Here is a 6,000-nt window from a genome sequence, read left to right as displayed (position 1 = left end):
TTTGAAGGGAAGCAGAGGGAAGCCTGTGGATAGTCCAAAGCAGAGCAGAATCATCCACCAGGCAACCTAGGCAGGTAGCACAATGGGTGTCAAGGAGCCCACCAGCCACCTTCTCTGACCTCTCTCCAATTTAGCTTACCAATAAGACCACAAGGGGGCCTTAAATCTACTACCTTGCCTAGGGCCCCATTACATCTTAATCCATCTCTGGTCCAGAGGCTTCCCCATCGCCTTAATGCTACCTTTCATGGAGGAGCACAGCCGTAATGCCATGTCTGCGCAGTAGCAGGAAGCCGCTCGTGTACGGATTTTTCTTCCCTGCATGAGGGGCTTTATGTCACTGCGAAAGGCGTGGCCAAATCCCGCAGAGGAACACTGCAACCGTGCTTGTACACAGGGGATTATGGCCGCAAAGAAAAAGTGTCCAGGCAAGCAGCAGTGGGGTCCAGCAGGACATGAGAACCCTCTGGATTATCCACAGGCTTCCCTCTAACTTGATAAGCTTCTAACTTTACTTTTTTTTGTTATAACAGGAACATGAGAGGGGACTTATGCTAGGTACACACCATACAATTTTGTGTTATGTAGATGGTTCGATAATTTCCGACATGTCCGATCTTATTTTCGATCGTTTTTTTCTGATCGATTTCTCATAGAAGGGAATGGAAATAGATAAGAAAAGATAACAGAATTGAATCGGAAATCGATCAGAATGGGGGTGCTACCGGACCATCTAGGAGGATTTAGACACTGATGTGGAAGCAATCTGAGCTGAGGGGGCTGGAGGAAGCCCCAGGTATGTATAAAACTTGAATGCTGGGTACACACGATACGTTTTTCCTCTCGATAGATGGATTCGATAGATAATTCGCGTCATGTCCGATATCCCTTCCGATCGACTCTGCGCTCGATTTCTCATAGAAGTGAATGGAAAAAGATACGAAAAACGAGCGGAAGATAAGAGAATCGAGTGCAGAATCGAGCGGAAAAAAAGACCGGGTGGAAAATCGAGCGGAAAAAACGTATCGTGTGTACCCAGCATTAAAGTTTTATACCTACCTGGGGCTTCCTCCAGCCCCCTCAGCGCAGATCGCTTCCACACCAGCATCTAAATCCTCCTAGATGGTCCGGTAGCAGCCCCATTCACCACGGCCAGTCGGGCATACTGCGCAGTCGCTGCCTAGCCACACGCCCCGCCGCGCTCCCGTTGACGCGGAGCAAGTTAGCCCGCAATGCGCCGCCTGGCTACTGTGAACGGGGCTGCTACCGGACCATCTAGGAGGATTTAGATGCCGGCATGGGAGCGATCTGCGCAGAGGGAGCTGTAGGAAGCCCCAGGTATGTATAAAACTTTTAGTCCCCTTCCTCTCAGGTCCACATGCTGGATTGTGGGCTGAGACAGCCACAAACGGCTATCTCAGCAGAGTTCCATGTAGCATGTGTACATAGCTTTATCAATTAGACTTAAATAACTTGTCCTTTCTATATTTTGTTATTTTAAATAAACTACTTTAAAGCAAGGCAGCAGATAGCACCGGCATGTTGTATATTTTGCATATCTATTTCCAAAAACAACAAACCAGCCCTTTGTAGGTAAATTCCCTGCAGTTACATACAAGTACTAAAATCACTGTGAACACACACACCTATGGGCTAGAGTAAGCATTAGACAGAGACGTCTACTCTAGAGTAGACCACTGTGTGTTGTACTGTATGGCATTGGATAAGCAGCAAAGGGACTTTCTTAAGTACATAGATATTAATCAGAGTAGAGGATTGTTTGACTGACACCACTCGGTAAGGAGGAAAAAACAAGACATGAATGATCTACTGAGATGTCTGATGATTACACAGCTAATCAAATTGATCTACTGAGATGACTCATGATTCAGTTACTCAGCTAATCAAATTTAAAGTACATCAGGCTAAATTGCACAGGGAGAGGGGAGGGAGTTTGTCTGCAGCAGGGAAGGACGCGCCCTCTTTGCCATGGAAAAGCGTCCTCTCTGTTGCTATGGTGACCGGCTTGTTTGGATGGAGAGAGAAGAGCAGCTGAGCTGTAGACCAGAGAGGGAGGAAGATCAGCATAGACCGGGTATGTTCTACAAATAGATATGTTTGTCAAGTAGTCCTGCAACATTTTCTCAGGAAAAAAGGCAGTCTCAGCTTAGAGCATCTACAGTAAATGCAGCATAAACAGTGTGATCAAAGTCCATACTTTCTACATGACTTGTAGTTCTCATGCGAACATACAACGTTAACCACAAAAGTATATAAATCCAAATATAGATCCTGTAGACAGATCTAGGTTAAAATATTTCTATTTCAGTGTCACCCAGAACTGACAGGGAAATTAAAACCCTTGTTTAGTATTAAACTGCATACAAACTTTACATTTTTAGGTAAGAAATTAAAAACAAGTGCTGTACAGACACACTGCTCACCTCCGCGGTGTAAGGGGAGGAGAGATGCATTTGTTTCTAAAGAAAGAGTAATTGTGATTGGTGCAACAGGGATTCAAATGGGTGGATTACTACAGGGGAGGCAGCAGGGTTGGGGTACATCTGTACACACTTTAAGGCTGCCATACACAAAGCAGTGTTGCAAAGGATTGATTTAAGAATTCAGTCAGAAAGACTAAAGGTGACCATACATCAGGTGACTTGGCGGCCAATCGACCATCAGATTCGATTATTATAATCGAATTGGATGAAAATCAGTGCCACCAAGTGCATGCCCGATCGTCGATGTGACCATGCTTGGGCTGAATTTGGTCTCATGAATCGGTCAGACATGCTGCAGTATGTAGGGCTGACTTACTCGATTGGGTGCGCGGCGGAAACAGTGAGCAATATCAGGATGAGCGACGAATGTGACAAAACCCGGTGCTGTGTCCCCAGTATATAATTGTACATGTGTGCGTTTATACATTACTTGTGTCGCCGTGTCCGTCCGTCGTCCAAATCCGCCGCTCTTCCATAGCTGCGTGCACACTGCCGGTGTGATGCCACACACTGGATGGAAGAGCGGCAGATTCAGAAGATGGACTGGCACCACGACACAGGACAGGTAATGTATAAACGCACAGATGCACACATGTACATGTATACACGAGGCAGCAAATGGGGCAAACGCGGCCGATTCCCGAGAGATTTCATGCCGTGGATGGGCAGCTGGTAGATCTCTCTCCCATCAGATTTGATCAGAGAGAGATTTGTCTCTTGGTCGAATCTGCCTATCATCGCCTGATATATGGCTAACTTAAAGGTGCCCATTGACAATACAAGCTTCATTGTACAATCTTTCCACTGAATTAAATTATTTCTTTCAAATAATCAGATTGTAATGTATTTGGGTACCTTTACATTAGAAATAAAATATAAAGGCTTGAGAAATATCACTCTTTGTGTAATTAATCTATTCTACAGTATATTATATATAGGAAACTAGACTTTACAAATCTGTTACTAAGTACGATGGAGGGGATGACACTGAGGCTGGTTTCACACTGTAAACTGGCAGCAGTGATGTGGTACGTCACTTCTGCATCGCATCGCCAGAAACAGGCCTTCAGCCAAGCAGGAAGTGATGTGCGCTTGCCATCACTTCCTGCTTCGGGAATGTGGAGGTGCATGGAAGCGAATTGTTAAAATACGATTCCGCGCATGTGCGCCACGATGCCAACATTTTTTTAAATCCCTGCGTCGCCATAAACTGACATGATTTCTAGCCCGACGCACCCACATCACTAAGTGCAATGCAAAGTTTCATATTCAGTGGTATAATGCATGCTGCCAATGGACTAAAGTAGTGAAGACATGTTCCCTGGAGTGATGTACCACACTTCTCTGCCTGGCAATCTGATGGACGTATGGGTTTGGCGGATGGAGGAGAATGGTTTTTGCTTGACTGCATTGTGCCAAGTATAAGGTTTAGGCAAGGAGGGAGATTATGGTGTGGGATCCTTTGTGATGGTTGGGGCTTGGCCCCTTAGCTCCATTTAAGACATTTGTAATACTTCAGAATACCAAGACATTTTTCACATTTTCATGCTCTCAACTGTGTGGAAATCAGGCCTGGATTTACCTCACAGGAGCCTGTAGGCACAGATGTCGTGGCACCTTAGACTTCACCCTCCATGAACCCACAACCCCGCTCCAAACTGCACCACAAGTGTGCTTGCTGGCCCAGCTGTCACTTCTCCCTTACTTCCTCTGCCCCTCAAAGGTAGCTACAGGTGCCCCTTAGCATTAGGTAGCCAGATGTACCCTCAATATGATGTAGCTAGAGGTGCCCCCAAGTATTAGGTAGACTGAAGGAAGATCTTGTCAGTAGAATGCAGAGAGCTGGGTGAGGATCATTTACACTCTCATCAGGACTCTGCGTAGAGAAGGAGGGAGGCACTTGGGGAGGGGAGTGAGCCGCCTTTCCATCAACAGGCGTCTGTAGGCACGTGCCTACAGTGCCTTATGGTACATTCTATATGAAAATTTGTGCCGCTTGCTTGGTTGTATGCACTAAACTGCGTTAAGCAGAATAACGTGCGATAAGTTTTATGTGCGATGGGTAGAGCATGTAATGTATTGCATTGTGCAGTAAGACTTTGTGTAATTAATTACATTATTCTGTATACTTTTTTGTACACTTATACTGTTGTGCATACACCCCCTCATCTAATATTGATCGCATTGCTGCAGCTGCTAGCTTTGTATTGCCCAATGCAGTACAAAGCTATGGGGACATCACTTGTGCACTGTTCCCACCTGCAGCTGCTCCGGTCTGCATCAATCAAGCAAAGAATGGGCAGGTCCAATCAATATTTATTCTGTAATTCACTGGTAATATCTATAGTAAATGCCATGGTTTTCATTTTCATTCGATTTGCTGCTTATAATCTTCATATGGAATCTGACATCTAATCTGTTAAAAATATCGCTAAAGTTTCCCATACATCTAGCAATGATGGGCAGATTCAACAACGAGAGAGATTTCTCTCTGATCGACTCCGATCGGAGAGAGATCTGTCGGCTGCCCATACACTGCAGGCAGATTCCCGATCGATTTCAGCATGAAATCTCTCTGGAATCAACCTTGGGACGCCGCATCCTCCGCCTCCATTGCTTCCTCTATTTGCGCCTCAAAAATGGGCACTGCAGCAGGCGGCAGCGGACAGGAAAACTATAAGCCTCGTTCACATCATACGCGCTTCCGTGCAGATATGGAAGCGCGTATGATGTGCTGAAACGCAGGAACGGCAGAAGGGCATAGACTGCCCTTCTACCGTTCACATCTACTGCGCTGATCAGCAGTACGATGCGCTGGGTAGCGCTTGCGTACTGCTGTCTGCAATTTGCCCGGAAGCGCAGAGCTGATCCCATCACTGTCATGGATGGGATCAGCAGCGCAGCGGCGCAGATGGCGTGCGACCGGATGCGCTGCGTTCGGATCGCACGGCCATCTGTGTTGGTAGATGTGAACGAGGCCTAAATGCGCAGTAGGGGGGGACAAAACTAGGGGTTCCGTCGCGTTCACTGCTCGTCCAGATATCGCACGCTGTTATCGCCACGCACCTGATCGAGCACATCAGCTAGAGATTTACCAGCATGTCCGATCAATACATGCAACCGATTTCGTCCGAAACTGGCTGCATTGTTGATCGGGCATGCTCTTGGCAGGACCGATTTTCATCTGATTTGATAATAATTATCGAATCGGATGGTCAATCGGCCGCCAAATCGAGTGATGTGTGGGCCCCTTTAGGTAAACTGAGCTGTCAATTTGTATACAGAGGAGGATGTGAGAGCAGCAGCCTGTGTATCCTATTGTTACCAGGAGACACTAGTCAGCCTTATAACAATGACTCATTTGTGGCCAGCATTTACTGTAAATGAATAAATCAGCACTGTATCTAGATTAGTACGCAAGGTGATTTTAAAGTGCCTACCAACCCTTGTCTCCCTCGGGATCAAGCTCCATCCTAGGCACTGCAGGGAACACACA

General features: G+C 46.3%; 1 protein-coding gene across 1 annotated transcript in view; it reads left to right on the top strand.

Moving 5' to 3' along the window:
* The first annotated feature begins 1,989 nt into the window (after nucleotides 1-1,989).
* TEKT1 (tektin 1) overlaps nucleotides 1,990-6,000 on the top strand; it is a 33,124-nt gene continuing 29,113 nt past the window's right edge. Inside the window, exon 1 of the mRNA XM_068265882.1 lies at nucleotides 1,990-2,095. The gene's annotated coding sequence lies outside the window, so the exon portion shown is untranslated. The remainder of the gene's footprint in view (nucleotides 2,096-6,000) is intronic.

Source organism: Hyperolius riggenbachi, chromosome 2 (assembly GCF_040937935.1).
Source record: "Hyperolius riggenbachi isolate aHypRig1 chromosome 2, aHypRig1.pri, whole genome shotgun sequence".
In the NCBI taxonomy this organism is placed as follows: domain Eukaryota; kingdom Metazoa; phylum Chordata; class Amphibia; order Anura; family Hyperoliidae; genus Hyperolius; species Hyperolius riggenbachi.
Note: the sequence above shows the minus strand (reverse complement) of the source record. Positions and strands in the feature narration are given on the sequence as shown.